At 34.9% G+C, this 11,684-nt stretch overlaps 1 long non-coding RNA gene across 1 annotated transcript; it reads left to right on the top strand.

The window, feature by feature from the left end:
- The first annotated feature begins 244 nt into the window (after positions 1-244).
- Positions 245-11,228, top strand: LOC115506378. The gene is made up of 3 exons (XR_003966363.1): positions 245-378; positions 7,232-7,236; positions 11,216-11,228. It is a non-coding gene; the product is annotated as an uncharacterized LOC115506378 (long non-coding RNA).
- Positions 11,229-11,684: the final 456 nt, after the last annotated feature.

The raw sequence follows: 11,684 nt of genomic DNA, 5'->3' as shown, positions 1-11,684 counted from the left end.
CTGAGGACAGAGCCATTATATTAATTTTGGTATCTTAATTACTTAGGCCAATATTTGGATCATTTATGATGTGGAGAACAAAGGCAAAAGAAAAAGAATTAAACTTCATTATAACTTGCAGCCTATTGACAAATACTTGAGATAAGCAGAGTTACCTTCCTCAAGGAGCTTAGCTGCCTCAATGTTAATACTTTGCTGGAGGCAAAAGGCAACCTTAGCTTGACATCAGCCCAACCCCCAGGATGCTGTAAAAATCTCCTTGGAAATTTCCTTTATCTCTACTCACACCACAAGATATATGTGAGCAATCATCCTCCAAACATATGGCCCACTGATATATACATCTGAATGGTCTCATGACTAAGGTTTTACTAGACAGTCTCAAATGATCTTTTCCTCTGGCTGACAACAGAGCCCCTCAAAGTCCTGGAAACCTTGGTTCCAAATTTCATAGAGACTTATGCTATCTCTAACCCCCTTGCAACTTGAAACTAGAGTGCAGCTCTTTCTGCCCATGGGTCCTGTCCACTATTTTAATAAAACCATAGATGTCTCAAGAATTTTTCTTGACCATTTGCTCCCGAACCCTATTTTCACATCAATTTGTGTGCAGAGCATATGTCTTGGATTGAATTTAGAACTGAGTGAGATGGTGGATTTTCTAGTAGTATCTTTGTTTTGTATAATTTCTTAGGGAAGATCTAGATCTATGAAATGTGATTATTAACTTCACTTCTAGACATGTATATAGGTCAAAACGCAGATCAAACAGGTGACTATAATACATTTTGCTAGGCATGGTGACATATTATCACTTATTCAAATGGTTAGTCTACTCACTTAAAAGGAAATGTGCATGTGTTTGGGTAACTACTTCCTATCAATGATACAATCTCTTCCTCAAGTAGGCCTTGGCTAAGTACTTATTTGTTAACAATATATGTAAAATCTTTTCAACTTAGAAAATTAAACCTTTTCAGTTCAAAAGCTCCTTTTTTTTATTGCTATCAAATATATATATTGTGAGAAATAAGCTCACTGACCCAATCAAAAGAGGGACGCGGAGACCCCAAGCACACTGAAGTGAGGCTTTAAACAACATTCTTGCAAGAGTGGGTGTCTGATGGACAGGCACACTAAGGGCAATTACAGCAGGCAATTTATCTCCTAGGGTGCAAGTCCCTCCCTGGTTCTTCATTGGTTGAGTACTACAGAGGTTACAGCATTACCTGAAAGTTGCCTATGCCCATGTAAGGCAAAAAGTAGTCTGACTGGAACAAATGTACATTCCTTGAGGTGACACAGAGACTTCAGTTCTTTGGCGTATGCTCATTGCAAGGCCCGTGAAAAATAAGCCTGCAAAATGGAGAGGGGAATAAGAACCAGGAAGCGAAGTGTCTAAGGGTTTAGGACTCCAATGTGGGGAGACAGGGTGATTGTACACATTTCCAATAGGTTGTAAACCTATTGTTAACTAGATAACACAGCTTTTATTTGGTATTTCTGAAAATAAATCATCTTACTTTTCACATATATGCTATACACACCCCCCTATAGGAGTATTATACTGACATATGAATATAGAAAGCATAAGTGTGGCTTATTAGAAATCAAATTTTTACACAAAATTAATGAGCATATCCTCACAGCTCCCTCCATCAACTCACACATTTTATCAGCTAAGATTTCCTTTTTTATATTAACTGAAGGCCTTTCATTTTCCATAGCACTCAGTTTTCTCTGGTAGAGTGGCCAAAAAGAAAGCTTCTGACAAAAATCTAAATTCATATAATTTAATATTATAGAGTAAAAACAAAATTCTTGTATCTCAATACTGGCAGATGAAAAGAAACCAAGTGACCACCATTTCTCAATTATAAAATTTATGATTTCTATTACCACCAGAACTATTAGAGTTGTAGATAATTAAAACAAGTAGAGAATAGATCTGGATAATACTTCTGAATGTATCTGCTATAGTCTTGATACTTGTGTCCCCCCCCCCCAACGTTGGTATGTTGAAAGTCTAACCCCCTAAGATGCTTTTGGAAAGTGCTAAGGTCATGAGTGTAGAGCCCTCGTGAATGGGATTAGTGTTCTTTTTGGGACACCACAGAGATCCCTTGCCTTTTCTGCCTTAAGTGGTAGAAAATAAGAAGGTACTGGCTATGTATAAACCAGGAAGAGAGCTCACACAGAAAAAGTGACCACCCAGATACATTAATCTGGGACTTGCTAGCCTCCAGAGCTGTGAGAATAAACTACTCATTCTGTGGTATTTTGTTATAGCAGCCCAAATAGACTGAAAGTCTCTGTTTGTAACTTGCAAATTTATTCCTAGGAAAAAAACAAAACATTAATAGTATTAATACTTTGTGTAGTAATATGTATAATACACAACATTGTCTAGTAAAATATGTCATTTTATGACTCAATCAGATATTAAAGACAAGCTGATCATTCTGATATCGTTCCATATGGTCTACTCATAACCCATCAAATAGAGTAAGCTATGGATAAGACAATGCATTTTTTTGTACAACCAGTGTGATTTTGATATTAGGCCTCATCCCTCTTTCTTTCTATATTTAAGATGTAACTCCCATACCTTCATTTCCACACATAAACTTTTGATCTCATCTTAGAACCTGGTATCTCCAGCACAAACCTTCTCAAAGCTTAATAACAATGGATATTATTAAAATGGAAAATTTGATTCAATAGGTTTGGGGCAGGCCCTGAGATTCTTCATTTCTAACAAGTTACCAGGGACACTAACTCTGTTGGTTTGAAGACAACACTGAGTAGCAGGGTTCTAGTAGATTTTCTAAGATCCCTTAAGAAAAATTTCCTCACACCATTCTTTCAATCTTTATCTTTTTTTTTTTTTTTAATTTTTTTTTTCAACGTTTATTTATTTTTGGGACAGAGAGAGACAGAGCATGAACGGGGGAGGGGCAGAGAGAGAGGGAGACACAGAATCGGAAACAGGCTCCAGGCTCCGAGCCATCAGCCCAGAGCCCGACGCGGGGCTCGAACTCACGGACCGCGAGATCGTGACCTGGCTGAAGTCGGACGCTTAACCGACTGCGCCACCCAGGCGCCCCTCAATCTTTATCTTATGCATCCTTGATTGCAAGCTTCTTGAGGAGAATGAAATAGCCATTCATATTAGCATGTGTATATGTGTGTTTTCTTCTCTGTTTTCTAAATTCTTAGCAAGTCAGTTTTCATAGTTCCTCACTAAATACCAATTGCAGATTGCATGAGTACTTTAGTGTACTGTGAGTGACTGGGAAAGCCGAAATATAGGCAACCAACTACCTCATATTTGTAGGTTTTATGTGACTTTGTATGACTGGTAGAGAGTAGCAATTTATGTTTGTGGGGAATGGAAGTTAATGAAATCTTAGTTTGAAAGTAAGTATAGTGTGTCTATGAGAAAGCAACACAATGAAAGGAGAGGTGAATAAGCAGTGCATGTGGAGAGGCATATCCTTACAATCTGTCTTAGAGTATATGAAAACAAAATAAGCTAGTAAAAAAAAAGAAACAAAATAGAGCAAACATTTTGGTTATGGTATTTCCAGACTTATGATAGCTTTTATGACTGTGACCAACTCTGATCAAGAAAGAGGACCAAGTAGCTTTTGCTCAGATACTCATTTCAAGGGAAAATGTTTTTAACATCTTAATGAAATAAACATCTATCTCCACAAACACAGTAATTTAAAACAAAATAGGCAGACATAGTGAATTAATGATGTAGAAATTAACTGAATGTAAGCATCTTAAATATACAAAAATCTTAATAGCTCTGAAAAAAGGATGAAGTGAAATGACTTCTTACAAATATGAAAGACCTGCTAAGATAAGCCATTTATTTTTCATGGAATGTTGGTGCCAATACATAAATACTGAGATCATCTTGACCTGCACAGGGCCTTTGTACTCTATGCCTATGCATGAGTCCCTATCAGAGTACTGGGAATTTGCCAAACCTCATATAAAACTGCAGTGACTTTTAAGGCCACTGAGGCCATTCCATCTATTCAAAAATGAAATCAGGCTTTTTTTTTTTATAGGCTTGAAGTCACCTAAATTTGACCTCTATCTAGCACATCTTTATATCCATCAAAATTATCAATACTGTGAGTAAGGGGTAGAAAGTTTTGAGTCAGTTACCTGAACACATCATTTGTAAGGTCTTTATCAAGGTTTCTCAAATAGATTGGTTTTACAGATGGATTTAGAGAGAAATAATTAACTTTGAGGGTCAAAAAGAGAATATATATGTAGGCAATACAAAATTTTCTTTTCCTGTCATCCGAGTATTTTCAGTTCCTTTCTGTTCACTTACTATATGTGAACAGTCTCTTTCATAAGAGAGGTAAAGAGAGATATTCTGTTAAAGTAATTAAAGTTATACTCTGAGAATTTATCAATATTAGTTAAGAAAATACAAATAATTGCCTGTAGGTGTTTTACTCTGAGATTCTGAAGTCTTTACGTTTTATCCAGGAAGTCAGTGAGACTTGAAGATGTAAGGCTATTTGTATTTTAGGCCATGGAAGAGGAACAAAAGAGTAGAAAAAGAAAGAGGGTTTCCTGGAGAACATGAGAGTCTAAGAGACCAGAAAGATAGGAAAATTAATGATGAAAATCCAAGGTAATTTCCATATGTACTTGATGGGAAAAGTAAAAATTGTTTTACACATGAAACTCCAGGTATCCTATGAGCAGCTAATAGGAATTATGTTATTGATATGTACTTGATGCCTCTTCCTAAACATTTTGGGCATAATTACAGGTTTGTGTCATATAAGAAATAATAGCCAACTTTTGTCTAATTCTCCAAATTCACCATTGTGAAGTGAGATACCGTTAGTCTGTAGAAGGCCATCTTTCTAAACTTTGAAGGATTTTGGAGCAGCAACAGTGTTATAGTTTTGTATTATCATTTTCTTTTTTCTAATTAGAACGGTCCCAGAATGAAGCTGGACCACTGAGTGACCAGGTAGCAAACCCTAATGTACACCCTTCCTTAGAGTAATGCCTTGGCTCCCTTTACATGTCAGGGGAACTTAGCGAAATATCAGGACAGGTATCTCTCCAGACACTTCCCAGTCTTGCTGTGCCCCTATAGGGTTAGGGAAGTCATTCTCTACACAAACTGAGCATAAACTGAATTGAATTTGAATGAGCAATTTAGGAAATAAAGATTTTTTAAAAAGATTTATTACTTTGTGGAGAAAACAATAAAATCTTGGTGATTCTACTATTACCTTCCAAATAACCTCAGCTGACACTGCTAAATGTAACTGCATGGGTAAATAACAAGAAATTAGGTTGGGTTCTCAATATGACATATTACATATACTGATTCAGTTGACTAAATATTTTCCAGTATACTTTGTTACATGCAGACACAGTATGCACTTTATGTGGCCCTTAGTGATACCCTGTGTTTTCAAAATGATTGCTTTTATGTGTTGCTAGTAATACTTTGCATGGAGAGATATCTATTCCAAGTGTCTTTTCCAGGACTCTGAAAGTATTTTGTTTTTCTAAAACTTTTTTTGGTCCTTAGGCCCACTGCCACACTCAAATTAATTGCCTGCCCTCCCACCGATAAAAACACAACTAAATACAGAGTCATCCTGCATCTATAATATTAAATAAAACACTTATTTAAATCTCTCTTTTCAGGGTAGCAGCAGTGGCTCTAGCAACACAAACACCAATAACATGTCCTAGGATTGCAATAGATAGCAGCGGAACCCAGAATATACTGTGACTTTTTTTGTTACATTATCTACCAAAGAATTAGCAGGTATTTTAGTAGACAGGAACCCTAAAGTACAAACACTGTTGGCTAGAGCCCAATTTTTCAGGGTGTCTTAACAGAGACAACAGGCTGTTAATGGTAATGGATGTAAGATTCTTTGCTTAACACTATGTACCAAGCACTATACTAAGTGTATTATGTAGATCATATTTACTTCTAATTAAAAAAAAAAAGGAGTTGGTTTTATACAAATTTTACATATGAAGAGACTGAGGCTTAAGGAAACCAAGTAACTAATATTAAATCTCACAGCTATTGAGTAAAATCAGGTGAAATAATATCTAACTTTGACTTCCTAATTTCCAGTTAGGCTTTATTACTATTACATTACTTCCTGTCCAGTCCACCCAGCATACATTCCAATATTTAAAATAACACTTGAGAGATATTTTAAAGAAATGTTATAATGAAAGATATATTTATTTATTTTTAAAGATTTCACTTTATTAAAGTTCATTTATTCTTGAGAGAGAGAGAGAGAGAAAGAGAGCATGATGCAGGGCTTGAACTCGTGAACTGAGATCTTGACCCAAGCCAAAACCAAGAGTTGGATGCTTAACCGACTGAGCCACCCAGGCACCCCAAGACTTCATTTTTAGGTAATCTCTACACCCAACATGACATTCAAACCTACCTGAGATCGAGTTTCATGCTCTATCCACTGAGCCAGCCAGGTGTCCCTGAAATATGTATTTTTTTTAAAAATGATGATTTTCCTCAAAAACTGGCCAAGATAATGGTCTTTTTCTGCCCTCCCTCCTCTATACCTATAAATTAAAATGTCCCTACCCTTCCCAAGAAGCCTCATCCAGCTGTGAAACTGGATAGAATTACATGAGTAACAGTTCAGTCTTCTCAGAAGAAAAGGGAATATACTTGGTAGGACAAGAAAAAAAAAAGTTGGTGTACCTGAAGGACATAGGAGAAAGAATAAGATATCCTAAGGGAAGAAGTTTCCTAAATATCCAAGACAGTGTTCATTGGATGCATAATTGTCAGTACAGAATGACTATTGTCATGTTAATTAAGTAGATGAGCATACTCTGAGACATAGTTGCCTGTACCAGTTGTCAGACCTCGTGAATTGTGGATGAGTTGGCAAAGATAAATACAATGCTGATATTTAATATGAAGACAGCATGTATGGCTGATGACCCAAAAGCACACAACACAGTAAATATTTTTGGTAAAAACTGTAGTACTTACTCTTGACTTCATGCAGATGTTGTTCATCTTAAACAGAGATTTCCACAGTCTGGTTTAAAGATAGATAATCTCTTACTGGTTTAATTGAGACCATTATTTCTATTCTACATATACATTTAAATTAAATTTAAATTATGAATCCTGATTTATTTACATGTGATACATTCTCCATTTGAGGTAATGTGAGGTAATAAATCTCCCAAAGTTAACTTTATCTTTCTTCCAAGGATTTTAAATGTTTTGAAATACTATTTCATTTAAAAAACCATCTGCTGGATATCTAACATATGTGTATCTGGGAAAATACTAGGTACTGGATAGTTTAATGAGAGAGAAAAATAAATATACTAACATTTAAGCATAATGATTGCTCAGATAGGATAAGCCCTGAATGTTATGAGTGTGCATATGAATGCACTTAATCTAGCTGTCAGAATCATGGAAGACTTCCAGGAGGAAGTTGAGTAACTGTAAGTACTCTGTCATGGCAGGAACAGGGATTTACAGATGGGGGGTGGAGTTTTAAGAGGGAGTTGAAGTGTTGAGATTTGAAGTTTGAAATTTAGGTGGGGGCCAGTCTATGAATGTCCCTACATGCAAAAGTAAGGAGTTTGGAATTTGTTCTAAGTGCTATTGGAGCCAATGAAAGATTTTTGGCAAGGAAGAGAAGTGTCTAAATGTATATTTTAGATAGATTTATACATCATGTTTTTGGAATATGTTTTGGAAACTTGAGATTGGAAGGAGGCCGATTAGGAAATGATGTAGGTTTGATCAGTTCAAGATACATAAAACCAGTAGAATCAACATATTTGAATGAATGATTGAGAATAAGAGATCAAGAGTTCAGAGTTAAGGGTGACACTCATGTCCTTCATTTGGTTAGCTGGCAGATAATAGTGCTAATAACCAAGATATATAATAAAATACAAAAGTGCATTCGGGGGAAAGTTTTGGAAAGGTATATATTTGTTATTTTGACTGTTCATTATTCACTCTAGGTATATCTAGCTTAGGTAAAATAGGATGTCTTAACTGGCCAGCCACTCTAATAGGGATACAAAGATGATGCTTTGGATCTCCAGGTGTTACTGTCTACTCATAACCGGTGTCTAATTGTTTTTATAATGTCTGAGTATCCACTCCCTTCTTTCTGTAATATTCAGTCATTTGAATAAATGGGTATAAGGTCGTTAGAGAGAGAGAGAGAGAGAGAGAGAGAGAGAAAGAAAAGAAAAGAAAAGAAAAGAAAAGAAAAGAAAAGAAAAGAAAAGAAAAGAAAAGAGAAAAAAAAAAGAGAAAAAAAAACAGGGGAGCCTGGGTGGCTCAGTCAGTTAAGAGTCTGACTTCAGCTCAGGCCATGATCTTATGGTTCGTGGGTTCAAGCCCCAAACTTGGCTCTGTACTGATAGCACAGAGCATCTCTCACTGTCTCGAAAATAAACAAACATTAAAAAAAGAGAAAGAAACTGAATTATTATGATTGATTCTTGGCACAGTCTTGTAGAGTCATTCCTTTTTGGGACATGAACATTGCCTTGGGTTTGGGAACTAAGAAAGAAATTATGAAATTTTATTTATAATAACTGCCTTTAATCTCCTGTTTTTTTCACTATTATAATTTTCTGGCTGTCAATGTTTCAGGCTGCCTGTATATCTTAACCTTAGGGATATTATAGTTTATTAACCATCCTCATATTTCCCTATAGATCAAGCCCCAATGGCTACTCCTTCAATTTTGTAGTCAATATGAATCGAAGACTACTGGCTCTGACTGTTGACTACTTATTACTCCAGCCAGTATCAAAAAGACCCAGAAATGACAGAGAAAATGGAATATAAACAAATATTTTAAACATATATTATAAATATACTCCATATACTTATGAATATAGAAGAAAACATGATTATGAAGAGATGAGGCATAGAAGATACCAAAAATACCCCAAAATTTGGATTTAAAAATAAAATATGTGAAATAAAAAGTACACTGAATTCACTAATGTATACTGAGAAAACACCACCACCACCATTCTATATAATCCATGGGTCATAGGAAAAATCCAAGAGAAATCAGAAAATGTTTTAGATGAGTGAGATTAAAATACAACATAAGAATATTTGTGAGATACAGCTCAAGAAGTACTTACCAAAAAAGTTTATACAATTGTATGCTTATATTACAGAACAAAGAAGGGTTCAAATTAATGATCTAAGTTTCCATTTTAGGAAGCTAGAAAAAGAATGAATTCAATTCAAAGCAAGCAGAAAGAAGGAAACACTAAATATAAAACCAAAAAATACAATCAATGGAACCAATTGTCAATTCTTTAGAAATATTAGTAATTATGATAAACACTAGTCAAACTAATCATGGAAAGAACAGAGAAATCAGTTGGGAAATGATTCTCCGTGGGTAGCTTGTGAGAAAAAGCATTAAGAGGTTTTATTCTGAACTATTTTATAAAGATGTTTGTATAGCAAACAGCTCTGAAAGACAGAGATGGTGTCTCCACAGCAGAAGGCAATCTGTTTACAAAGATAGTATCCTCCTCTGGGGTAAATGTTGGGCAAGTTTGCCAGTAGTCCTTTCTAAAAGATTTTGAGTTCCTTGGGGTTCCTCAGCTGCAATGCAAACTCAGGATATGTATAACATCCACTTTAGCCACTTCACATTTCCTCAGTGAAATTGGGGACAAGACAAATTGATGAGACAGTGAGCTGTGTTTCTGACATAGGAATTTTCTGTGTTCTGACAGTGTTTATAAACCTGTGTCAAGCTAACCAGGAACAAGAATAAAACATGGACATCAGTACAGACCATACACATATCCAAGTATTATAGAAATATAAACACCTTTAGGCCAAAGACTCAAAAATTCAACATCAAATGTAACAATTTTTTGAAAGGCAGAAACTATCAAACCTCATTCAAGAAAGGCTATATATATAGAATTGTCCTGGTTATCTGAATTACACTATGTCTTTAACAAAAGAAACTGAATTTTGAAATAAACACTGCCATCATTAAAACGCTCCACCAGCCTAAATGGCTTCACTGGCAAATTAAACATGGAAGGAAAAAAATACAACTTTTACACAAACTCTTCCAGAAAGTAAAATAAAGCAAAGCACATCCCCATTCATTTTATGAGGCCAATACTAAAAGCGAAGACATTAAATAGGAAAACAAAACACCATGACCAAATCCCCTCATGAAATACATGCAAAAACTTTTAACAATGTTTTACCAAATGAAATACAGTTAGATTTAAAATTAATAAGACATAATGACCAAGTTTGGTTCATCCCAGAATGAAAAGTTGCTTGGACATTTGAAAAACTAGTCTGTTATGGTGAATAACATATTTAAGACAAAAAATCATAATATTATCAGGTGTAGAAAACTGACATGACAAAATTCAACATATTTTTATGATAAAAATTCTGAACTAATTAGGAATAGATACTAACTCCTTTGGCCTTCTGGAGAGAGCTATGAAAAACTCAAGACTACTAACCTACTTAATTGTAAAAGGGTGAATGTGTTCCCCCTAACACTGGGAGAAAGACAAAAATAATTTCTAATCACTTGTAGTCAACATTGACCTCAAAGTCAAACAGAGTAAGCGCAAGAATGCAGAGAAAAAAAGTAGGAATTTTTCTTCTAATTTTATGTTTAATCAGTTTTGTCAAATCCAACTTTTCCTCCATGAGTAAAAGTTACTCAGTGCCCCATTTGACTCATCCTGCCCATTCTTAACAGCGTAAGAATCTGTAGTTGAGAAGTGATTTAAGAATTGTTTCAGTCACGATAGTGTAGATTATGCTCCACCAATAACCAAGCCCAAAATTTCATTGCCTGAGAATGACAGTGTTTTATTTCTTATTCAACCTATATGTCCACGATGAGACACTGTCAAAGTCTCTGGTGATGATATTTGTTCGACAAACCAAACTGATGGGGCAACTTACATTTCAAATATTATCCATAATTATGCCAGAGAAAAATAAAGCACTCTTCAGTATATTTCACCTGCAATTAAACTGTAGGTCTGTAAGTAACAAATGCAACTCCTATCCACAATTCCTGGTCAAGAACTTGGGCCCTAATCAAACCTAAGAAGGTCAGGAAGGTAATCTCTGAAGATGGAGTATAAGAAATATTTATTAAATACCCTAATACCTAGTAATTATTAGGCTTTTCCAAATAACAAGCTAAATACATTCAGATTATCATCTAAAACAACTTTTTGTTCTGAAACTTATTTTCTTCAATTATATCATTCGGGTACTTTTTAGTGTATACTAAAATTTGCAGCATATATAATGACCACTTTATAATAATTTTCTATTTATATCATGGATATAAATATATACTAATCAAAGCTTAGTTTATAAAAATATTCATTCTGATGTTGCTTAGCTACTCAATACCATTTTTGACTACCAAAGGTAGTAAATAATCTTCATGGCTAATTTAGTTTCAGTTAAATTTATATATAAAAAGTCTTGCCGAAGAAAAATACACTGACCATCTCTACAATGTCCCACTGAATTTATTTTCTACTTTTTTGTGTGTAACTCAGAGTACATATCTATAGATTAGTTTTTTTCAGGATTAGACTAA

This window comes from Lynx canadensis, chromosome A1, assembly GCF_007474595.2.
Source record: "Lynx canadensis isolate LIC74 chromosome A1, mLynCan4.pri.v2, whole genome shotgun sequence".
NCBI classification, from domain to species: Eukaryota; Metazoa; Chordata; class Mammalia; order Carnivora; family Felidae; genus Lynx; species Lynx canadensis.
The sequence above is the reverse complement of the archived record's forward strand: the minus strand, read 5'-3'. Positions and strand labels throughout refer to the sequence as shown.